Source organism: Pholis gunnellus (assembly GCF_910591455.1).
Source record: "Pholis gunnellus genome assembly, chromosome: 10".
Taxonomy (NCBI): Eukaryota; Metazoa; Chordata; class Actinopteri; order Perciformes; family Pholidae; genus Pholis; species Pholis gunnellus.
Window position 1 is genome coordinate 1263165 of NC_136537.1, and position 26070 is coordinate 1289234.

The window sequence follows — 26070 nt, forward strand, 5'->3', positions numbered from 1 at the left end:
ATATAGCAGTACTTTTAAAATAAAAGTGCACAATACACTACTTTTGAATTAATTATTGAACTTTGCCATAACAATGCGATTAATCGCAAAAAATCCATGCGATTAATCGCGATTAAAAATTGTAATCGTTGCCCAGCACTAATATGTATAGTATACTTTAAACAGTTAAATATATTGTTCAATTTGAAGAAAAAAATGTGACTTGGCAATAAAAAAAGTATCGGTTTAGGCACCGGTATCGGAAAAAACCCAAACGATACCCATCCCTAGGTTTAGAGCGGCTCATTATGGCGATTCCCAGCCCTCTCAAACAACCGCCACCCCCACACTCAACCAACATATGGGTCCTCGGCCCATCAGCTGGGGACACTGGCCAACTGTTTATCTGGGATTTGATGAGAGTGCAGTTGATCTTTCCATCTGTCCTCATGTTCCTACCTTACCTCTTTACACACATCCAATCAGATGGTGTATATCTTTATATATGCATGTATGTTTCTATATATTTATTATAGCTATTGCATTGTTTTACACCAGAATGTTCTCATAAGTCAGATAAATCACCCTTGAACAAGATTCTGGATTCCTGCCAGCTCGAGGGCTGCTGTGTTGTTGCTAACGCTGACTTTTGACCTTTCTGTTCAGGGGGAAAGAAACATATTCATCTCCATGTGGGGACGGGAGAAGTAGCAATAAAAACACTGTGAAAATACAAGTTACAAGTCATACATTGCACATATTACTTATGTAGGTCGAAGAAATAACAGCAAAAACTAAAATATTATGCAGTCAGAATGGCCTCTCTTATTAAAAGTGAGGCCAAAACTGTGTAGCTGTTTGTACAAGGACGGCCTTATTTATGTATTTTTAAAGTTGTTTAAAGACATTTTCAGCCACACTAAAAGGCAAGCATTTCATAAACTGTCTTTGCATCTGCTATACGGCTCATAAACTACTGTATGCAACTGAAAAAAATAAATCCCATCCTTGTGTACTGTCTTCATGCCTAATATTAAGGAAGGGATCCCCCTGCGTGCTTTTATATTTTTAGGAGCCATTAAAGCCTGAGTCAGTGCAGCATTTGAACTATTAAACACGTTTTCTGCATAGATCACTACATCAATGAATGTTTTCATGAACAGGACTAGAATCACATCGCTTGACTTCATCTGGAAGGCGTGGCTTCATGATCCAGATGGAATAGCAACCCCACGTAAATAATCTCATAAGCAAATGATCTGGATGTAAGAAGACCTGAAAAGTGTTGATGGCAAAGTATCAAAGAGTATAAGGACTGTACCGAGTACTTCATTGACATTCTAATTGTTATTATTAACTTACAGAAATATTGCATGCAAAAGCTCTCTCTCTCTCTCTCTCTCTCTCTCTCTCTCTCTCTCTCTCACAGCAACACAGAGCTCCTTGTCTCTGTAATTGTCTGTCTTCAGTCCAAAAGGCAATATTTTTGGAAAAAAGACCAAAATTCAACATTTTAAAAATATTACGTTTCAATACATATTTGTTAGCATTGTTTTAGCACAAAGATTTACATTTATATCACTATAATAACATCAAATCCTGTTTTAGTAGTATTTTAAGGCTGATGAGATCATAAAATATGATGACAATATATGTCCCCCTGTTGAGGCTGAAGTTTCTGGAGGAATCGCAAGGCCGCTGCTGTGTTTACTTCTTTCTGCGCAGGCGCATCAAAAAGTTACTACTAATACTTTTTAATACTGCAATTCTTCACACCCCCTAGTCATTAAACCTATTTCAATTACTGTATCAATCACTAACTTTGATGTCTGAGACTTATTTGGTTTGAAATCTGATATTAAATCTGATTATTAAAAACAAAAGCACATGGCTAATTTTGCAGGATGACATAACTGGCAATCCAATAACATTATACCTATTTACATTTCACAACTAGTAACTAATAATCCATTCAGCGGTAATATTACAATTTGATACCCAGCAGCTGAGATGTGGAGACAGATTTAATGAGAAATGCTACCTGCAGAGGATCGGACTCATTCTTCCTTCTGTACAGCCCCATACATTTTTAAATCCTTCTTAGTGTTAGTGTTATAATCAGCCGTGCTCAATAACAACAGAATCTTGCTATATATTATTCCAAGCATTAAGTACTTATTCAAATTGTGTAAATAAGCCGTATTTCTCAATGTATTTGTCCTCAGCGCACCGTTTCCTCATTCTTACAAGATAGTGTACGTAGGCCTCACGTGAAAAGTCGTGTCATAATGTATGTCAAAATAACATGAAATCAAATCTAGAATATCTTGTTATAACATACAAAAACATCTTATCACAACAATCTACATTATAATGTGATACTGATCTGGTGTGTGGAAATCTCTCTATTCAGCTCAGTGGAGGTAAAGGAGTTATAAATGAATCCCGTAATTGAATATGTTACATTAAAATAGTTACTGTACTCTGTGAGAAACATTAATGCTGGAATCAGCTTTCAATCGCTCACTCAGCGGCTGTGTTCACTGTACTGTTGCAGTCTGAAACACTCACGTGTGCCACTTAGTGGTTGTTAGTGCACACTGCAGCTAGTGCTGGAATTATTTGTCTAAATTATAAGTCCCTTCTACCTCTGCCACCATAAGGCACTTTTATTGCTGCAGCAATCGCGTCAAAAGAGAGCAGCGACATCTGTAGCATCTTGACACTGACGGTTGGGGTATAATTAACGATGTAAGTATTTTAACATGTTAACGTTATAACACAAGGTTAACGTAGTGAAACAGTGGCGGTTAACGTTATAACACATGGTTAATGTTGTGAAACAGTGGCGTTAACGTTATAACACAAGGTTAATGTTGTGAAACAGTGGCGGTTAATGTTATAACACATGGTTAACGTTGTGAAACAGTGGCGGTTAATGTTATAACACAAGGTTAATGTTGTGACACAGTGGCGTTAACGTTATAACACATGGTTAATGTTGTGAAACAGTGGCGGTTAACGTTATAACACATGGTTAACGTTGTGAAACAGTGGCGGTTAACGTTATAACACATGGTTAATGTTGTGACACAGTGGCGTTAACGTTATAACACATGGTTAATGTTGTGAAACAGTGGCGGTTAACGTTATAACACATGGTTAATGTTGTGAAACAGTGGCGGTTAACGTTATAACACATGGTTAATGTTGTGAAACAGTGGCGTTAACGTTATAACACAAGGTTAATGTTGTGAAACAGTGGCGGTTAATGTTATAACACATGGTTAACGTTGTGAAACAGTGGCGGTTAATGTTATAACACAAGGTTAATGTTGTGACACAGTGGCGTTAACGTTATAACACATGGTTAATGTTGTGACACAGTGGCGGTTAACGTTATAGCACAAGGTTAACATTGTGAAACAGTGGCGGTTAATGTTATAACACAAGGTTAATGTTGTGACACAGTGGCGGTTAACGTTATAGCACAAGGTTAACATTGTGAAACAGTGGCGGTTAACGTTATAACACAAGGTTAATGTTGTGAAACAGTGGCGGTTAACGTTATAACACATGGTTAACGTTATAACACATGGTTAATGTTGTGAAGCATGGTAACGTTTTGGAAAGTTAACTTGTGGTTAACAGTGGTGGTTGAAACAGTGGTAGTTAACATTGTAGCACATGGTTAACTATGTAAAACAGTCATGGTCAACGCTTTAGCAAGTGGTTAATATTGTGAAACAGTGGTGAATAACGTAACATGGTAAATTCTGACAAACGGTGGAGATTAATGTAACATGCGGTTAACATTGTGAAGTGGTCACGTTGAAATGTGGTCAACGTTGTGAAACAGGGGCAGTTAGCGTTGAAATACGTGGTTAATATTGTAAAACAAGTTAGATTTAGGCAACAACATTACTTAAAAAGGGTTAGAAATAACATCGTACTTTGCTGACAATAAGTACGCTCATAATGTAACAAAATCTACGAACCAAAAATCATGTGACTCAGTGGCATAGCGTCAAGTGACATAATGTAGTCAGTAAAAATAACTCAACTTTTTCACACGGGACACGAACGCTGGTGCCGGTACCCTTCGTAAAAGTCCTGTGTCTGTTTGACACCTCACTGTCCAAATGTCCATTGTTATGACCATCTAATAATGACGTGGATGGGTTTACATCGGAGTTAGATGACAACCCGGTGTGTCTCATACAGATGCTGAAGCTATGGGATCTCACAGAAAAATGTGAAATGCCCATGACCTCTTAACAGTGCATCAAGTCATTTGTACACATTACATTCCGCCATCATGGAAAGCAGTGGCGGGCCGTGCGTTTTATACCTGGGCCTTCTGAGCTGTCCTACTACAGTTGAACAGCTGCGGTGCAGATACATGAATCCATACATGACGGGACGCTGCGTCATTAACGGACAATGCAGTCAAATCAACGTAATTAACAAAATGACAACAACAAAGTCATAAGAACCAGTCACATATATTCATATGACAACAAAGCATGACACATTAATCCAGCAAACCTGCAGCGGCTCCACGCATTCCACCGCACAAGAGTGCGAGCCATTCAAATATTATTCATAAACACGTCACGATAGACAAATGAACAGTAGTAACGTTACTGCAGATGTAAAAAAACAAAAGCAGTTTCACTTACCGAATGCTTGCTTTGGGGACAGGTCTGGCTGTGCAAGATTTAACTCACGAAACAACTTGGCTGTCTTTATTCTTTCTCTCTTTTTTGTTTTGCTTTTCTTTGCCATTGCTTTGCTGTCAAATAGCCGACATGCAAAGCATTAATCTGTACATTTCAGAAACTTAACTTTACGGTATCTATTTCACTGTCCATTCATACAAACACATTAACGCTTTTTTTTTTACATTATCAAAGAAGCACATACCATATTTATCTGGAGTCTTGCTTGCTTATGTTGTGCAGAATGTATGTTGAGGCGAGAAAACAGGAAATCTGTACTGTCTTGTTCCCTTCTGACAAGCTTCAACTGCTAATTGAGCATATGCTTTCCCCCCATAGTACCTCATTAGAGAGGGAGACAGGGGGGAGGAAAAAGGAGAGAGACAGAGGAAGAACTGATTGAAAGACGGAGAGAAACGAAGAGTAAATAAATGAAGGCAAGAGAAAGAAATGACTGTGGGGAGATGTGAAATTGCCTTCAGGTGGTAAACTCAGCCGTTACTGTGAAGCCCTATGGCGTTGGGGAGGACTCCATTACTCAAGTCAGCCTGCACACACACACACTAACACAGACATAACACTACTAAGGAAATGCAAGCCATTCTCTCTCAAACACAAGTGCATAACTACAGTCTTCGTTCACATGATGACATCTGAGCCATCTCCATGACAAATCAAACTTTTGAGACAGTTAACGCCGCTCACACACTGTGTGGTCAGCCGGCAGCATGCCAAGATAGAATTCCAAAAGTAAATTTAAAGAGCATGTGAGTAGTTGAGAGCGCGTAAGGAGGGTCGAACTTGAAATCGCACTTGCACTCGTTGCAGCCCTGTGCAGAAATACTCCCTTGCCAGGATGCTTTTGAGCTTGCAGACACTGTTCTGTGCACTCGTATCACGTTCATACACCTGGCTTTTAGTTGCAAAGGTTTTGAGAATAGTTTCTTTATTATTACATGCACAAAAATGAAAGCAAATCATTTGTTGGCAATGAAAATCTTAAAATATCAGGCCTCAACAATGTTCATTAAATATGTATGAAAGCTGATGTTGACCATGCATTAAGACAGAGCTCTGTAGCATTTTAAATATCTGCTCTAACAAGGTGTCAACACTTCCCAAACCATACCTTCATGCAATATGCCGACACATCCTCAATCATCTGTCTCCATGTCCTCCACTCTGCATGTCTCTCTTCTGTTGTTGTGTTTTTCTTTTTCTTCATTGTCCTCTCTTTGACGTTCTGCTTGCCTCGTGTGATTTAACCAAATCTGATGCAAAGTGGAAGTTTGCATCAGAAGCCTCTATCTCCCTCCTGCTATCTCTCCTCCAACCCTGTTTGAAAGGCGTACCAAGGCTAATCTGAAGGCTCTCAAATTGATACTTAAATCTTCCTAAATCATAGAAGGCTCAGGATGAGGAATGTTTAATCTCCACCCACCCGCAGGCCAGAGCTCACTCTGCCATAACAAACATATCTCTCTCTCTCTCTCTCATTGCCTGTCTGTGACTCTGTCCTCCAGTTTATCTTTCGTCTGTCACTGTGGATTTTCTTTGTCATAATCTAACCTGCATTGTTCTCAGCAAGCGTTTTGAGGATGACAGTGTGCAGGGGCGAGCCAAGATCAACTTCTGTTAACATAAGCAAAACGTTATCAGTAAGTGATGGCAAAGAATATGAGTCATTTGATGGTTAACAAGGGTATATTTGATACTATTTTTTAGTGGTAACAGAAGGCTTCTCATTTCACTCGGACAAACATATTAAGCTACACAGGTAAGGTCAGAGACCTCATAGTTCAGACCCCTTGACATGACATTTCTGATGCACTGGGTACCTCTTGACGTCAGTTAGGTTTAGGGAACAAAACGAGTTAGGTTAGGAACGTATCAGGATTTGGGTTAAAATAAGTATGTTACGAACGTAACTTAAATTAAGTCAGGGTTGAGCTTCGGTTTCAATCAAGACACAAACTGCCGTCTCCTGGGTGAAAGTCCTGTGTTTGATTGACCCATCCATCCTCCTCCCTAAATAGCGACAGTATTTGATGACCTGGGAATGAAACAAGGCTGGAATTACTGTGTCTCAAGTCCCAAAGAGCAACCATAAGACACATCCACTGCAGAGCTTAAAAGGCTTGTGTGTACTGCTAAATGTAGTGAAACTTGATGATGCATTAAGCCGTTGGAATCAGTTCACTTTTGGGTTCCTGGTCGATGCGAATTCTGTAGTAGCCGTAGTAGCATCTGTAGTATTTAGAGTCATACCAAACTGATACAGAGAGACCAAAGCCATGCTAGCAGCTCTGTGAGGATGTATAATAGGCACAAAGGTGCTAACATGGTAACATTGGCAGGTTGTCATTACTACAATGAGGACTTGTACACAATCTAATCACCTGTTTTGAAAGGCAGAATTCAACACTTTTTTTGTGGATGTGCAATCAGTGTTGATGTTAAATGTTGACTGAAGCATACATTCCTCAGTGCAGCCATATTAGCCAAGAAAAATGTGTCATGGTGCTCGCAGAGCCGTGCAGTCCCTCCATGTACCAGGAAGCAGGAGCTTGTGGAGGTTAAATATCTCCAAGTCAAAATACTGTAAAATGTATCCTCGTCCATAACAACAGAACAAGGAGGTTCTCCATCAGAACAGCCTCTTGGACCTCCACCAGTCCGGGTTCAAAGTGGGTCACTCGACTGAGACAGCCCTCCTTGCGGTGACGGAGTCCCTTCACGCCGCAAGAGCTAACTCTCTCTCCTCTGTCCTGATTCTCCTGGACCTGTCTGCAGCATTTGACACTGTGAACCACCAGATCCTCCTCTCCACCCTCAAGGGGATGGGCGTCTCAGGCTCTGCACTCTCCCCGTTTGCATCCTACCTGACAGGTCGATCCTACCAGGTGACATGGAGGGGGGCCGTGTCGGAACCACGCTTGCTGACTATGGGGGTTCCACAAGGTTCAGTCCTGGGCCCCCTTCTCTTCTCGCTCTACACAACATCTCTGGGTTCTGTTATTTGCTTGCATGACTTCTGTAATGGTAAAAAATATATATCAGTATCATGAAATGGTTTAAAAACATTTGACGGCTTAGAAGAACAGAGGTAGAGACATTTAGGCTTGTCCAAACATGGTTTCATGGTTTACGACCAGACCATATACTGGGTGTTACTGTCTTACTTTTGAGGGTCGTAAAGACAGACACAGGAAGGTGAGCAAAGGGTCACACTGGGGGTTTCTTCCTGTCCTGGGGATGTTAAGGATCACGTAAATGTATCTGACAATGAGATCAAGGGAAAATGGAAGACTGATCTAAAGGCGGAGACTGTTCCTGCTTTAGTATATAGTATGTGAGGATTTGAACTGATGTTGAAGAATGCTTCCAGCAGACTCTGTGTGAAGAGCTGTGTTGGAGATTCTCCCTCTTGCAAGAGAATAAATGGAACAGGACAACTTTGAATGATTTGGAGACTTGGATTATTTTGATTTGCGAATATCACTCTCTTCTCCCGATGAACATAGAAATATTCTACGACACTTCTCCTACCATTGTTATGCCGATGACAGCCAGCTGGTGACACTCAAATGGAGGCACGCATCGCTGCGTGCATGGCTGATATCTCGAAGTGGACACCACCTCAAGCTCAACCTGGACAAAACCGAGCTACTGTTCCTCCCGGGGAAGGGTTGCCCGCACCGAGACCTGTCCATCACCATGGACGATACCGTGGTGACACCAACTCGGACTGCGAGGAACCTGGGTGTGACCCTGGATGACCAACTGTCACTCAGCAAGCATTGCATCGGTTACACGCTCCTGCAGATTCCTGCTCTACAACATCAGGAGGATTCGTCACTGAGGAGACTGCGCAGGTGCTCATCCAGGCTCTTGTCATCTCCCGCCTGGAGTACTGCAACTCTCTAATTGCCGGAGCCACGGCGTCGGCCATCAGACCGCTGGAGCTTGTCCAGAAAGCTGCAGCTCGCCGGGTGTTCGATCGCCCCAAGTTCTCCCACACAACTTCCCTTCTCCGTTCTCTACACTGGCTACCTGTAGGAGCTCGCATCCAGTTTCAGACTCTGGTGCTAGCCTACAGGGCAGTGAAAGGAACAGCTCCTTCCTATCTCCAGGCCATGGTCAGGCCCTACACCCCCGCTCGACCACTTCGCTCTGCTGCATCAGGGCGATTGGTTCCCCCGTCGCTCAGAGGTCCCTGCAGCCGATCGACCCGGTTACGGCTGTTTTCTGTCCTGGCCCCACAGTGGTGGAATGAACTTCCCACTGACGTCAGACAGTCACTGACAGCAGAGTCACTGCCCATCTTTCGGCGCAGGCTGGAAGCTCACCTCTTCAAGAAGTGCTACCCTGAGCCTTCCACTCAGCACTTATTGTATTCGTATTAGTTTGCTGCACTTATTGTATTTGTTTGTTTCTGCACTGTACGTTTGCTCTGGTCTATGCTCTTAGATGCTTGTTTAAAAAAGGAGATGCACTTATGACTTCTGGTGACTAGTAGTTCTCTTGAATACCTATGTTGAATACACTTATTGTAAGTCGCTTTGGATAAAAGCGTCTGCTAAAAAAACTGTAATGTAATGTACATATTTGATTGGCTGAGCAGCATCACGTGATGTGTTTTACAACGCATGTAATTGGTTTTATTCTAGTTCTAGAACATGCCCCCTGCATAACCAAAAGCTGAGACTATAAATCCAAGCTGGAACTGCCGATATTTCTTCTTTCGCTCCAACTATGTCACCGTCACGTCAAATGACGGCCCTGGATGCAGGAAGAACAGATTTTGGAGCTGAGAACTGAGCCTTCTGGGTCAATATAGCACGCACTGAAGAATTTATTGCTTCAATCGACAACATGTACCATCAACACTGATTGGACATCCAGATAAAAGGCAGTGAGTTTTCCCTTTAATGCTCCAGTACATTCTAATCATGTTATGTTTACTTGTGGTCCTCCTGTGACAAGCAAAGCTCGGATAAGCTTCTGGTACTAGAAAAAGAGAAAAAAGAAACAGAGAAAAATGGCTCAATGTAAATCAACAGTTCTCAAAGCAAAAAGGAGTGGGCACTCTGCAAGTGGTATTTTTCCAATCCAATTTTTAAGTTAATACTGCTGCCGTCCTTCATGACGGTGCAATCATTTATAATGCCATAAAAACAAGTAATGGTCAATTGAATCAACGTGTTGCAAATCGTCTAACTGCTGGAGCGATTCACTTCTCTTTTAGCCTCATCCCTCCCTGTGTCAAATGACATTTAGTCCCGTGCCATGTCTGCATGTGGCTGCACTATAATTGGTCTGTAACATCTGCCCTCACAAACTCCAAAATACACACACACACACACACACACAATTCTAATGATGCGTCTGTGAAACAATCGGGGGGGGGGGGGGCACAAAAAGCTTGCTAGCATGCTAGCCACTGTTATGATTGTGTGTGTTTGTGTGCTTATCATTGAAAGATAAAAGCCAAGTATTTATAATAGAAACACAAAACTATTCATCATGAGGTTTTAAAACGGATCATCCTGGAGCATTTCACTGGTTGGAGTTCTGCAAGAAATGTGCTCCTACTGGAGGAACATCTTCAATGACACAGTGTGACCTAATACTCCAGGGTGGAATCTATGCATAGCTTTATGCCACATTTGGTTTTGCACATGGATATTAAAAGTATATTTGGTTGTGCTTGTTTTTACATTGGATATAAAAAAAGACGCTTTCTCGACTTCCCGGGGCTGCTGGCAAGTTGACTCGCTCGGAAAAGGATCAAGCATGAGAAAGAGACGAGGAGTTTGCATCATTCCTTTAATCTGAGTTTTAGGAGGGGGGTTGGAGAGAAAGCAAGAGAGGGGAGAAGACAATGAGCCAAGAACAAAGAGAGAAAATGACAGGGAAGAAAGGACGAGGGGAGACAAAACAAGAGAATAACAAAGGGAAAATACTTAGCAGCTCTAAACTGAGTGTGGAGAAACACTCAAATGTAAGAGCATTCATCCTCACACAGGACACACAGAGTGCAAATACACTAATAATACACACCACACGTGCCCCTCCCTGCATCTACTCATCTAACCCCTGAATGTAATCCCCTTCAGAATGACTTGCAGTTGTTTTTCTTAGATAGAAATACAGTGTATTTGCCTATGATAATATTGGGACAAGACTGTTTTCTCTTTGTGCACCACAATATTCATAAAATACCAATACTAAACCAACACATCATACCCTACTTCCTCCTCTCTCCCAGCCAGCCGTCGCCCTAAAGCAGCATATTGATTGTAGATGTGAACTCCTAAATTAAGTAACAGATAGGTCTCAATCTCAGTCGACCACAGTTCACCTCTATCTCAGATGACCCCAGTTCTTCTTTATTGCATTTGTTTTTACCATATTCACTTGGGGTGTTTCCCCTTACTTCAACCATATATGTTATTATGGTTATAGAAACATATTTTTAAGAAAGACGAAGAGATTCCAATGAACACAGCTTCAGACACTGTACAGAATTAGACACACTCTGAATATCTTGTGCCGTGTTGTTAGCCTCTTGTGATTTGTCCCGTCAATCAATCAGTCGATCAGTCTAGTTGACTTTCAGGCTGTCAGAGGTCCAGTCGGTGGCAGCAGCTCAGTGAGGCATGGCAGATAAGAGCGAGTCCCTGTGAACGAGCAGAAAAACACCACTGTCACTGCAATCATTCCAACAGTGTGAACTTGGCTTCAGCAACCACAGTCATGCCACTGGGGCACCCGCGAGAGAGCAGGCTGGTTTTAGAGGGGGGAGTCTGAGAGGAAGTGTCTTGTGCCTTAGGAGATGCCGTTCTGGGAGCAGCTGGTTCCCTGGCACGATTAGATACAGAGGAGAAGCCATGCTGACAGAGAAAGATGGAGGGCATCAAACACCCACACAGTTATCCCTCCTTCCACCTCCTCTCTCCCTCGCTCAGGGTAAAAAATTCAATAAAAACTGTGCCAAAGATAGCAGTGATGCCCGCTATGATGCCAAGGCCAGTGCCCTCCAACCATCTGATATTGACAAAACACCCAGCTCACACTGGGGAGCAGATTTCATAGAGATGCTTGGCGGGTTGGCTCTGTGTAAATGCACACCAAGGGGAACATTCATACAGAGGGTTTGCATCAGTTGGAGATGGGCAAATGCTGTGTTTATGTACATAACTGTTGAACAGCATGTTTTAGTCGAGAAAGTTTTTACAATGTACTATGGTCTTGTACCACAAAGGGCTTAAATTACACATCAGCAACTGTTTGAAAATTCAAATTCTTAATTTCAAAGAGAATGGACGCATCGATTATCTGGTACGCCGTACCACTGAATGATTCAGTGCCGGAATGCAGTACCAGGAAGGGGAAATGTTTCAATGGCAAACATAGTCAAGTGAAAATTGATCAATGCTGGTATAAGGTTTTTACATAAGAGATCCCTGCACATGATCACCTGTTCATCAGACAAACATGAACTGTTTTCATTAGACTTCAAAGAATGAGCAGTGCTGCACTGGCTGAAATCCATCTCGATGATGTCCTTTCTGTTGATTACCACAATTTCACAGTTCATGTGAAAGTCATCTAAAAACCAATTAAAACAGGTTCATGCTACATTCCTCCTCATTTCCACAGATCAGAGGGAACTGCCAGCAGAATTAAAAAGGTAAGATCTGGTAATTACCTCCAAACCGGCAAAAAAAAATTCAGATCTATTATATGATCTCTCCACCGGGCTTATCACAGTCTTATCAGACTGAAGGCTGATTACGGAGCAAAACCCTGTGATGAAAAACTAGGAAGAAATAGCTAAATGGAGTGTAAAATTACAGGAAGCAGCATACATTCTCTCACACACACACACACACACACAGATATGCCAGCACCCCTCAGGTGCTGAGGTGATTGTGGATAAAAACTCCCAAGGCACCCTCCTTCTCCTGGCAGCAACAGACGGATAGAAAGATGAAAGGATGGATGGATGTGTGGCGAAATGAAAGGCGGAAAGACTAGATGAAAGAGGTCAAGTGTGAGAGATGGAGCGACAGGATTTCATCATATCGTTTTGGATTAATGGCCTGTCACCTCGCAGCCCTGATTAGCTTGGTTCACTCTGCTCATTTACAATTGGTGATAGCACTTCATGGGTGAGTTGGTTCACATCTGGCGGCCACGAGGAGATAAAGGGACGGAGGAAACCGTAGACTAAGATGAAGGCATGTGTAACCTCTGTGAAATGTCTCCTGGAAATTTTTAAATACAGTGGTCTAATGATACAGTGATCGTATAGTGGTTTTAAATTCATGTAAATAAAATCGCCGAAATAGAACAAAAACTCTCTTTCTTAAATGTATGAGGAGAAATAAAAAGATATATATAACCAAAAATATAATTATACAGATTTCTCCCACTGGACTGTTACCTTTTTCATTTAATAATAACAATTGTGTAACTGAGTAAACATGTAGACTATATAAAACACTCCATCTGCATGTTTAAAATAGTATCACACTCTATAGAACAACATACTGTAACATACCTGCATTCATCACAAAGGACAGTAGAATTTCAGCACTTGTGGACTACTGCGCATGCTCTATCTAGAAAGACGGCATAACGGTAATGTTAGCTAGCTATAACGGAGACATTTTTACTGGCAATAAAACACATAGAAAACGTATAGTTAACTTAATAAAAACATGGCGAATATAATCTAAGACAATTACTATTCAACAAAATAAAGCCAGCTCAACTCTTATGTACTTTTAAAGTTAGTTAACATTATATTGTCCACGGACATTCACAGAAACGTTACCTAGTAGTGAATCCTCTGTTGCGCTGAGGATTACCCATAGTCCTTTGCGTCTACCATTCAGTGCAGGTACATATTTACAACAGCAGGTGGCGTAGTTTTCCCATTTAGCGGGATTTAATCTGAACGTGTTCAACTATGTTACACATGGAGTCAGTGGCCCACTGACAAAAATGAAGGGAACTGTATCATCTTCAGAAAATATGCCATGACTTTGTGGGTTTTCAGGAAAGATTGATGTGTAGTTGGACGGGTTTCTAGTGAGTGATTCTCTGAATTTAGCCCTCGCTGTGACAATACATCAACCTGTAAAACGTTTCAGAACAAATTGAGGTAGTAGTGTTATTAAATTCCAAACTGTGGTTACATTATTACAATTTGGGTTTTATTGTAATATTGTACTCAAAAATACTTGCATTGCTGAAAATAGGTAGAACAGGGCAACAATTACAAGCGGTCCAACAATCAAACACAACGTGATCTCACAGAAATATGACCACGACCTATTAATAGCGCATTACTTGATGGTGACACATAATGTGTAAAATTGCATGCCACCAGTGGTGGGCCGTCAGGGCCAGCAAGGCCTTCTCTGCTGGCCTAGACAGAATCCCAAAGTTATAGCTATTCTATAAGTTAATATTTTTTCATAAGTACACTACATGTATTCTAAATATTTTTCCCATTAGCTTATTATCTCATTGCACAACTGTCTTCCTCAGTTGTTCTGCTTCCAGCGCAGCTTCTTTTAAGTAGAGCTTTTATACAATCAGATTTCACCCCTACGCTATCTCTAAGTAAAAAAATCTGCCCAGAGGCCTTCAGAGTTACAAGTAAATGGGGACGATATTGTTGATTGTCATAGTCTTCAACCAATCAGATCTTTAGTTTGACATGTTGGGCGTATTCTTTGGCGTGTCAGACCTTCTCGCTGACCTACAAGTACGTCAGCATTAACGTGCGGCTTGATTGGTCAGTGGGCTAGCGTGACTGTTGTGAAACTAGCTAGCAGAACTTTGTAGTAGTAAGAGTTAAAGTTTAAAGATATGCAAGAAGTTTTTACGTGACATTACATTTTTTTGCGTTTTGCCATGTTTGGCGGTGACAATCCCAATATCTGCTGCCTCTGTCAAGTGGACATTTTCAATCCTTCAAATGCATTAAAATGTATTCAAGAAATACAACTGGGGAGACTCGACTGTCATCACTGATCGAGAAGGACTTCTTACTGGAACTGACCCTCACCGATGTTCTGTACAACCGCGTCATTAAACTCTTTGTTAACAAAGAAAGGAGGATGGACTTTGTCTTTAAATAGTGAACATGTCAGGATTCCTGTCTGAACCATTGTGTGTTAACCTCTGTTTTCCCCCAATATCCTCTCCTCATGTGTCTGTCATTCCCCTGTTTGTTATTGTATGTCATGTGCTCGGTGTTTGTTTTCTTGGACCTGCCTCCAGACAATTTCCATGGCCACACCCCTGATTGGCACCCAGCTGCGGACAATCTGGATCGTTACCAGCTGATCCTGATTCCACTGATCACCGCCTGGCTGCTTATCAACCCTGGCCCTGCAGGCCTGGGTTGACAGTCCGTTTCGTCTTCTGCCTCGGTAGTCTTACCTCTGTTCCGTGATTTATCTGTTGATGTTTCCCTGGACTAACTTCCTTCCTCTCCACTACGTTGTAGAATATTCGCTGTTCTGCCTGGCCTCCGGTGTCGAACCACGGGACCTCACACCGTCGATCTGCCTGCCCTCCGGTGTCGTGCCACGGGACACACATCGTCGATTTGGCTACCTGTGTCGGACCACGGGCTCCACACAGCCTCCTTTAAATACTGGTGAAATAAAATCTGTTTTGCCAGACTCTGTCTCCTGTGGTCTTGCTATTGGGTCCTCATCTTGACCTCCCGTGACAGAACGGACTGACCAGTATGGATCCAGCAACCACAGGAGCCCATGCAGCTTGGCCGTGCTCACCTTCCACCACAGGAGAGAGAGAGGCGGATCAGAGCGGGTGAGTGTCTGTACTGTGGCCGCCTGGGACATTCAGTGTCCTCCTGTCCAGTTCGGCCAAATGGGGGGCGCTCGCCAGTAATGGTTGGGATACTGGTGAGCGGACCCAAACCTTCTCTCAACTCCCTACCAAGACTTTTGTTGCCTGCGTCTCTCTCTCTGCACTCCCGCTCTCTCTCTCTCTCTGCACTAGTGGACTCTGGAGCGGAGCAAAACTTCATGGACACGGAATTTATAGCTAGAGCCCAGATCCCCCTAGAGATGTTGGAATGTCCACTAGTGGTCAATGCCCTAGATGGCAGCTTCCTGGCCAGGGTCACTCACCGGACCCAGCCGCTTCAGCTCATCCTGTCCGGTAATCACAGAGAGAGACTTCAGTTCTACATTTTTTCTTCTCCCCAAAACCCTCTAGTTCTGGGCCACCCTTGGCTCACCACCCACAACCCTCAGATTGACTGGGCGGCTGGGAGTATTGCCGCATGGAGCTCCCACTGTCATGCTAACTGCCTTAGATCTGCGCAACCCCCTGAAGGACATCTACAGGGCCCCACCTTGCCGTCGCCAGATCTCTCCTCCATTCCCACCATCTACCATGACATTGGGGAGGTGTTTAGCAAGGCTCGGGCCCTCTCCTTACCACCTCACCGCCCCTACGACTGTGCTATTGACCTCCACCCGGGCGCTTCGTTCCCTTCCAGTCGGTTATATAACCTGTCTAGACCGGAGAAGGCGTCCATGGAGGAGTACATCACACAGTCTTTGAAGGCTGGAATCATTCGTCCATCCTCATCACCACTCGGAGCCGGATTCTTCTTTGTTGCAAAGAAGGACAAGAGCCTCCGGCCCTGCATCGACTATCGAGGTTTGAACAGCATCACCACCCGGAACAAGTACCCTCTGCCACTGATTAACTCTGCATTCGAACCCCTGTCTGGAGCCACAATCTTCACCAAGCTGGACCTTCGCAATGCGTACCACCTGGTGCGGATCCGAGCAGGTGATGAGTGGAAGACGGGGTTCAACACCCCCCTCGGTCACTTCGAGTACTTGGTCATGCCTTTTGGACTAACCAATGCCCCCGCAGTTTTCCAAGCGTTGGTGAACGACGTACTCCGGGACTTCCTGAACCGTTTCGTGTTTGTGTACCTAGATGATATCCTCATCTATTCTTCTGGTCTTCAGGAGCATCAGCGCCACGTCCGGATGGTCCTCCAACGCCTACTGGAGAATAAGCTGTTCGTGAAGGCAGAGAAATGCGAGTTCCATGTGACCACAGTTCAGTTCCTGGGATTCATCATCGAGAAGGGTCAAGTAAGGGCTGATCCAGAGAAGGTCAAAGCCGTAACTGAATGGCCGACTCCCTCCTCTCGAAAACAGCTCCAACAATTCCTGGGATTTGCCAACTTCTACCGCCGGTTCATCAGGAACTACAGCAAGCTGGCATCCCCCCTCACTGGGCTCACCTCCTCCAAGACCACGTTCGTGTGGACGCCAGAGGCTGGTCTGGCATTTAAACTACTCAAGGAACGGTTCTCCTCCGCCCCCATCCTGATTCAGCCCGACGACACCCGACAGTTCTTCGTTGAAGTGGACGCCTCTGACACAGGCGTGGGGGCCATCCTGTCGCAACGTTCTGAAGCTGACTCTAAGCTTCGCCCTTGCGCCTACTATTCCCGCCGGTTGAACCCGGCAGAAAGAAATTATGATGTGGGAAACCGGGAACTGCTGGCAATCAAGCTGGCTCTCGAGGAATGGAGACACTGGCTAGAAGGGGCTGTTCATCCGTTTGTGGTCTGGACGGACCATAAGAACCTGGAGTACATTCGGACGGCTAAGCGGTTGAACTCTCGTCAGGCTCGGTGGTCACTATTCTTTGGACGTTTTGACTTTTCCATCTCCTACCGCCCCGGCCACAAGAATACCAAGCCTGATGCTCTCTCTCGCCAGTTCTCTCCCGAGGGTCACTCCTCCAGTCCTGGCACCATTCTCCCGGCAACCTGTGTGGCAGCCGCTCTCACCTGGGAGATTGAATCTGTGGTGCAGGACGCTCTCCGGACCCAGCCAGACCCCGGAGGCGGACCTCCAGGCCGCCTCTTTGTTCCTCCGCCTGCACGCTCCCAAGTGCTCCAATGGGCGCATACCTCCCGGTTCTCCTGTCACCCGGGCATCAGACGCACCATTGACGTGCTTCGGCGAACCTTTTGGTGGACATCACTGGAGGCAGACACTAGAGCTTTCGTCCTCGCCTGCTCAACCTGTGCCCGCAACAAGACGTCACACCGACCTCCCGCCGGCTTGCTGCAACCTCTTCCGGTGCCACATCGTCCCTGGTCCCATATCGCTCTGGACTTTGTCACAGGTCTGCCACCATCGCAGGGGAACACGGTCATTGTTACGGTGGTTGACCGCTTCTCCAAGGCGGCTCACTTCCTCGCGCTGCCCAAGCTTCCCTCTGCTCAGGAGACGGCTGACGTTATGGTCAGCCAGGTGTTCCGTCTGCATGGGATCCCTGTGGACATTGTTTCTGACCGAGGTCCGCAGTTCGTATCCCAGGTCTGGAGAGCCTTCGGTCGGGTCCTCGGCGCGACCATCAGTCTGTCTTCTGGGTTCCACCCCCAGTCCAACGGGCAGACAGAGAGACTGAATCAGGAGCTCGAGGCCTCGCTCCGCTGCGTGGCAGCATCTAACCCCTCCAGCTGGAGTACTCACCTGCCCTGGGTGGAATATGCCCACAACTCTCACACTTCTTCAGCGACTGGTCACACTCCATTCGAGGCCTCCCTGGGGTACCAGCCACCTCTGTTCCCCGCGCAGGAGGTGGAGATAGCCGTTCCCTCTGTTCAGCTCCACCTTCGTCGCTGTAGGAAGGTGTGGAGGGAGACCCGGGCTGCTCTTCTCCGTACCGCTGAACAAAATAAACGCTTGGCGGATCGGCGCCGCATCCCGGCTCCACGTTACCAAGTCGGTCAAGAGGTGTGGCTCTCCACCAAGGACATCCCATTAAGGACCGAATCTCGGAAAATGTCCCCCCGGTTCATCGGTCCTTTTGAGATCCAGGCCATTATCAACCCTTCCGCAGTTCGTCTGAAACTCCCCTCGTCCATGAGGATTCACCCGACGTTCCACGTGTCGCTGATCAAACCGGTGTCCACCAGTGCCCTGTGCCCTCCGGCCAGACCCCCACCTCCCGCCCGGCTCATCGACGGAGGCCCGGCGCATACGGTCAACAGACTTCTGGATGTTCGTCGCCGGGGTCGGGGTTTCCAATACCTTGTGGATTGGGAGGGATACGGTCCAGAGGAACGCACATGGGTGCCCCGCTCTCGGATCCTCGACCCCACTCTGATTCGGGATTTTCGCCGTCTGCATCCAGACAAGCCTGGCGGACCGCCTGGAGGCTCCCGTTGAGGGGGGGGTACTGTCAGGATTCCTGTCTGAACCATTGTGTGTTAACCTCTGTTTTCCCCCAATATCCTCTCCTCATGTGTCTGTCATTCCCCTGTTTGTTATTGTACGTCATGTGCTCGGTGTTTGTTTTCTTGGACCTGCCTCCAGACAATTTCCATGGCCACACCCCTGATTGGCACCCAGCTGCGGACAATCTGGATCGTTACCAGCTGATCCTGATTCCACTGATCACCGCCTGGCTGCTTATCAACCCTGGCCCTGCAGGCCTGGGTTGTCAGTCCGTTTCGTCTTCTGCCTCGGTAGTCTTACCTCTGTTCCGTGATTTATCTGTTGATGTTTCCCTGGACTAACTTCCTTCCTCTCCACTACGTTGTAGAATATTTGCTGTTCTGCCTGGCCTCCGGTGTCGAACCACGGGACCTCACACCGTCGATCTGCCTGCCTCCGGTGTCGAACCACGGGACCTCACACCGTCGATCTGCCTGCCCTCCGGTGTCGTGCCACGGGACACACATCGTCGATTTGGCTACCTGTGTCGGACCACGGGCTCCACACAGCCTCCTTTAAATACTGGTGAAATAAAATCTGTTTTGCCAGACTCTGTCTCCTGTGGTCTTGCTATTGGGTCCTCATCTTGACCTCCCGTGACAGAACAACAGCTTTGGTAAGTTAACTGCTTTTGTGTTTTTACATCTGCAGTAGCATTACTACTCTGTTAATTTTTCTATTGTGTCGTTTTATGATATGGTTAATATTGTTCCCTCTGATGTGAATAATATTTGAATAGTGCTCTTGAGTGTGTGGTGGAATGCGTGTTTTAGCGCTGCAGTTTTGCTGGAATGTGCAGAGGCCTGTTGATTCATGTTATTTGTTTGTTCCAGTGGCGGGCCGTCCATTTTATACCTGGGCCTTCACTGCTGTCCTGCAGTTGAACCACGTAAGGGTTATTATTTGTTTTGTGTAAAAATTAAGCTCAACACCTATAAATAATACACTAAATGCAGAGTGCAAATAACGTTACATGAATATGCGCACGGGATGCTGCGTCATTAACGGACAATGCATTAAAAAAACTGCGGAGCTAAAACACGTTTCCACCGCACACTGAAGAGCACGGACCATTCAAATATTATTCACATCAGAGGGAACAATATACACCATAGACAAAGGAACACAGTAGTAACTCTCCTATCACTCCCTCCAGGAACTACACAAAACTGTCACGGGGTGTGGAGGTGGACCCAAACGCAGGCACAGACCAGGGAGTATGGGTGTAGAGGTTTATTAACCAGGAAATAAAAGTGGGGAAAAACAACCAGGGTGCAGCAGGGAAATCCAGGGAGGGCAATGGTGGAATCCAGGCAGGAGGAGGTAGGGCAGGGCAGGCAGACTGGGGAACCAGGAGGATGGACAAAACTGCTGGAATAGGAAGACAAGGTAAATGCAAAGATATATACTAGGGGAAAAAAAACAACCTGAAATACTCTCAAAAAGAGAGCGGCCAAGAGCGACTAGCTACCACGTGAGTAGAAACAACGATCTGGCGACGAGTGGATGAAGAACCAGGGTAGATAAACTGTTGAGTTATGAGTTGCACTGGTTTGACTGGGCAGGTGAAGTGAAATCAGCAAGCTGGGAGGGGAGGAGACCACACACGCACACACACACACACACACACACACACACACACACACACACACACACACACACACACGTTCTTGTTACTGACGGATTTATTCTTGTCAACAGCGAGAGGGAAAATGAGTCCACTTGAAAAGACATGAATCTTCAAAGATGATCACTTTAACTCAAACTTAACTTTAACACTTTGTGCAGAGTATATAGACTTCTGCCACTTCACTTGTCTTCTTGTTGCTGTGCTAACACTAAATGTGTCCCCAGAGCAACATAGGACGTAACAATAGTTCCTATCACATATAAAACCAAACAAAAAGCCATCTTCATAAAAACAAGTTGTACAAATAATAATAAATAAACAAGCATCTTAAAGCTACTGCAGATGTACAAACAAAAGCAGCTGACTTACCAGAGCTGCTGTTCACTATTTAAAGACAACATCCATCCTCCTTTCTTTGTTAATAAAGAGTTTAATCTCACAGTTGTTCAGTATATCCGTGCGGTTCAGTTCCAGTAAGAAGTCCTTCTGGATTCATGGACGCCAGTGAAGACAGTTGAGCCTCCCCAGTTGTATTTCTTGAACACGTTTTAATGCGTTTGAGGCTGAACATGTCCGCTCCACAGAGGCAGCAGATATTGGGATTGTCACCGCCCAAGATGTCACGCTAGCCCACTGACCAATCACGTATGGCTAGGCCAGCTAGCAGGCTCTGGCACGTCAAAGAATACGCCCAACATGTCAAACTAAAGATCTGATTGGTTGAAGACTATGACAATCAACAATATCGTCCCCATTCACTTAAACTGCACATGGATTCACTGGTGAGTCTTCAGGCCTCGGGCCTCTCTTCATACCTAGAGACACAGAGGTGAAATCTGATTGGATAAAAGCTCTACTTAAAACAAGCTGCACTGGAAGCAGAGCAACTGAGGAAGACAGTAGCTGTGCAATGAGAAAATAAGATAATGGGAAAAACATTTGTATAAATTAAAATACATGTAATGATTAAATTATAAAATAGCTATAACTTTGTGATTCTGTCTAGGCCAGCAGAAAAGGCCTTGCAGGCCCTGACAGCCCGCCACTGGTTTGTTCTCGTCATTGTGTTAATTACATTGATTTTGACTATATGCATTGTCTGTTAATGACGAAACATCCCGTCATGCTGGCATCATAATGAGGTTATTAGGAGGTGGTTCAACTTTAGTAGGACAGCACTGAAGGCCCAGGTATAAAACGCACGGCCCACCACTGCATGCCACCACCACAAAACTTTTGGGCTTCAAAACTACTTGGTTAGGTTTAGGACTGGTTTCATTAGTTGAAATTATTTTGAAAATAGAATAAAGGCAAACAATGAAATGTTAGGCCCAATTGTTGGTTGTAAATGTCCAACACAGTGAACTGACTAATTTCCTGCTGCAACTGATCTACTTGCTGTTGTAGTGCGCTACTGTGGTTTTCTTGTGCAATGACGGATAATTAAAAAGATCTTCTGTTCCTCTAACAACACTTTAGCTCAACTTTAGGCTTATTTACAACCTGTCTGATTGTCTGACAACACGTTTCTTGCTCTGTTGGACCTTTTTATCATAATTTGTGATCAAAGATCTCAGCTGTTAATTTAGTGAGGCCGGGGTTATGCTGCTTTCCATTTGAAGTGGAAAGTCTGAATTTCCGAGTTCCCAATTTCAACTGGAATGCCCTGTGCAGACTAATTTCCGACTTGGTAAGTTGGACGAACCCCACCAAACTCTAACTCAAGATCCATTAAGACTTCTCAGTGCAACTATAACAACTGTAGTAATATGCTGTTTAATAGCACCTCTGTTGTATTTGTGTCTCATTAAAGCAGTCGGTGTATGTATGTCCAAATTAACATTGCTTTCAACTGTTGTTGCCAACAATGTCTACCATGGCTGGCGCAAACCTCATTACGTTTTGCGATTTGTAGTGGAATGCGGTGATGTCATTCCGAGCTTCGACTACACATTTTCAAGATAAATGGAACACAGCATCAACATATTACATACAACTGATGGAGCATCAAAAATAAAATCCAATTTGTAATAATCTGTAGTTTTTTCCTTTAAACCCATGGTATCAAATACCACACATAGTCAGCACCAGTATGTGATGCGTGACCAGACATTGATTTGACTAAATATAATTTGACCAAATTATACATAGATCGAAAGTAGGTACATCTTTTGTCCCTTTTCGATTTTCAGTCAACCGTAACGAAAACACATACCAACCAGGTTGCCCAGCATTGCATCATTTGTATCAGGCCATAGGACTGGACACATACAGACTGAAGAAGTATACTCAAGTTATACTAGCGGGAATGTGATCATCCAGGAAGCAATTGTAACAAAAGTAATTTCCTTCAGATATGACGTGTGTCGAAGCTATAGTGGAGGCTGATGAGAATGGCATTACCTGCAGATTTACAGGTATTTAGTCATGTACCCACGTTTTGGACAAATGAAAATTTTCACCTGAAAAAGGTTTGAGATGAAGGTTACTTGGTACTATGAATATCTGAACCAAAATTGTTGAGATATTTCACTGGAAGTAAACACGTTGACATTCGGTGGCACCAACAGGAAAAGCCAGGGGATCATTAAAGTCAGTGGATTCATAGCAATCCATCCCACCCCATTGTTAAAATAATTCAGTCTGGACAAAAAAAAAAAATGTATATCATACTAGGCATGACACCAAATATTTAATAAATTGTCTTGGAGTGTGATTTGACTGCCAATCGTACACTGGGGCTGTGAAACAAACGATCATTCCATTCATTCCATTATGGGGTTCTAATGTCTGACTTAGATCAAATTGATTGGTTTCTACCAATATATCATGATATTTGGCCAATTTTGGTATAGTTGTCAGGCTATCAATAATACTGTTGATATGCCTCTGGGCGTGAAGTTTCGTTATTATTTGAATTTCTTTTCACAGAGATGTTTATTTAAAGAACATTAGAAGTCAAAGTGTCTTTCTCTCGCTATCTATTTTCAATTTCAATTCAAAGGTTTTATTGGTAATACATTATGGATCAAACATGTTGCCAAGGCAAAGACTTGCATATAAACATTTGAATGTAAATAGTGTACATTAGTCTGTCTTTAGGGAAGGTGACAAGGCCTGAGGTTTTCTGGGTGAATTTAAGGATGAATTCCTCTCTTAATTTATTTGTATTTTGGACAGCAGTAAATTAATTTCTGTCTCAACATTTTCGTTCCACAATGGGAACAAATGATCTTTTAGCCATTCTTATGGCGACCAATTTCAATTACCAGTTTATGGTCACTAAGTCTGTATCTAGAAAGGGCGTATTATGTTTTAATTGGATGTTTTATTTGGGTAAAATATTGGGCTAACTGAAATTATCTGTTCAGTATATTATAACCTAATATATCTATGGTTGGATTTCTGTTTTCCACTGCTTGAAATAATATCAGTTTATTTTCATTCGTTTTTTTCTTGTGAGTTGGGAATTATATTTATAGCATCATGTTGAGTCTCTGTGCTTTCTCGCCTCGCAGGTTTCCGTGGATCATGGTTATACCTGGACTCTGGAACTTCTTCCTGCCGTGGCTCTGCTGACACCTACTGCTACTACCATTTATTTTCATTAATCACATTATTATTTCTATTACCGATGCCATAGGTGCACATTGCTGACTTTGCTTCTTCACCAGAGTCTCTGTGCTTTCTCACCTCGCAGGTTTCCGTGGATCCTGGTTATACCTGGACCCTGGTCTGGCCTCCTGCCGTGGTTCTGTCATATGCATTGAGAGTGTTGTAACTCTGTTATGTTGTTCATTCTGTACACATGACATCTATCACACTTCTGTCCATCCTGTTAGAGGATCCCTCCTCTGTTGCTCTACCTAAGGTCTTTCTCTTTTCTCCCCGTTAAAGGTTTTTGGGGGAGTTTTTCCTGTTCTGATGTGAGGGTCAAAGTTCAGAGGATGTCGTATGTGTACATGTGTAAAGCCCTCTAAGGCAAATTTGTGATTTTGGGCTTTACAAAATAAATTGAATTGAATTGACATAAGAATATGACTTCCTCATTTGTACAATTTAAATTATATTTATCTGGATTCAGATTCAAAAATTGATTGTTCTTTTTAAAATGTTAAGATTTTAATTAAGAGGAGGAATTGGCCCTGTTCTGCTCTACAACAGATGGATCCTTTAGGATGTTTTTTACAGAACTCTCAATGTACTTTTTCAACTGGGTATGCTCTTGTTAATGGACCCAAACTATACCTCCATATTAAACGATTGGCTCAACAACACTTTCAAGCCAAATCTATTTTTAGGGGTTAAAATTGAATAGAACTTTTCTTATACTATGAGCTTTTCTGCCAATGCACTTACAGCCTTGACAAAACGTACTGAAGCAGTGATAATTAGGTTGAGGTAGGCATACTCCGTTGTATGACTCAATATTGTCTCTCCCAAAATGTATAGATTTTTTTAGCTTCAGATTTAATGGTCTGGCATTCTTGTTCAGTTTGTGATAGCAGTTATAGCTCATATGCACAAAAAGACATCTAATTTCCTTTCCCGCTTAGTCAAGTCCTGGAGCTGGGAAGTTAAGTAGTTTTGATAATTGGTCAATGTATTTGTTGAAAAGTGTTGGATATATTGCAACCTGATGGTTGGAGACAGCCTCTTTCCTGTTTACCACCAGCTCAGTGTGTTGAACTCAAAACAACAAGACAATAGTTAGCAAAACAGAAGTAGAGATGCATGCCCAGAAGAAAAGCCCCAAATTCATATTTGGAAGGAGAAACATTGTACTTTTAAACATTATGAAGGACTTGGATATCAACAGGTCTTTGGATATGCACAAATATCGCATTGCTGACCTTTTCAAGAAGGTGGTTGAAGAAATAAAAGAGGGAGAACCCAACCAGTACAGCGCTATTGCCACTTGCATCTGGTAGGATGTAAGGTGGTGGATAGCTTTGCAAAAATACTGGTAAAGGAAAATAGGCCCGTTTTAGGGTTAAACAGCTCTTACTGTTACAGTGTGTAAATGGCTGTTTAAAGGCGCAATGTGTAAGATCTGGCCAGAATTTCAGTTCAAACTATTCATAGAATGAACTTACATTATCAACAAGATGTGAAGAGTTTACAGTGTTGATGTTTTGTCAAAAAGGTCTATGCATTGTGTTGCAGAGACATCTACTGAAATGAGCATGCTAGCAAGCTAGCCCATGTCTGTCTTGTCTTTACATACCACTTGTACCTCAAGAGGCATTAGTGAATCACAGTAGCGTCCAGTCTGTCCTCAGTCCAACGTGAGAAGGACAAGGAAGTAGTGCTGCCCCAAGGGCTTGTCATTCACGTTGAAGGTACAATAAGAAAACAACCTGTATTTCCATTTTGTCCTCCCTCCCAGGAGATTATTTCGCTTGTGAGGAGGATGGTCAGTGTC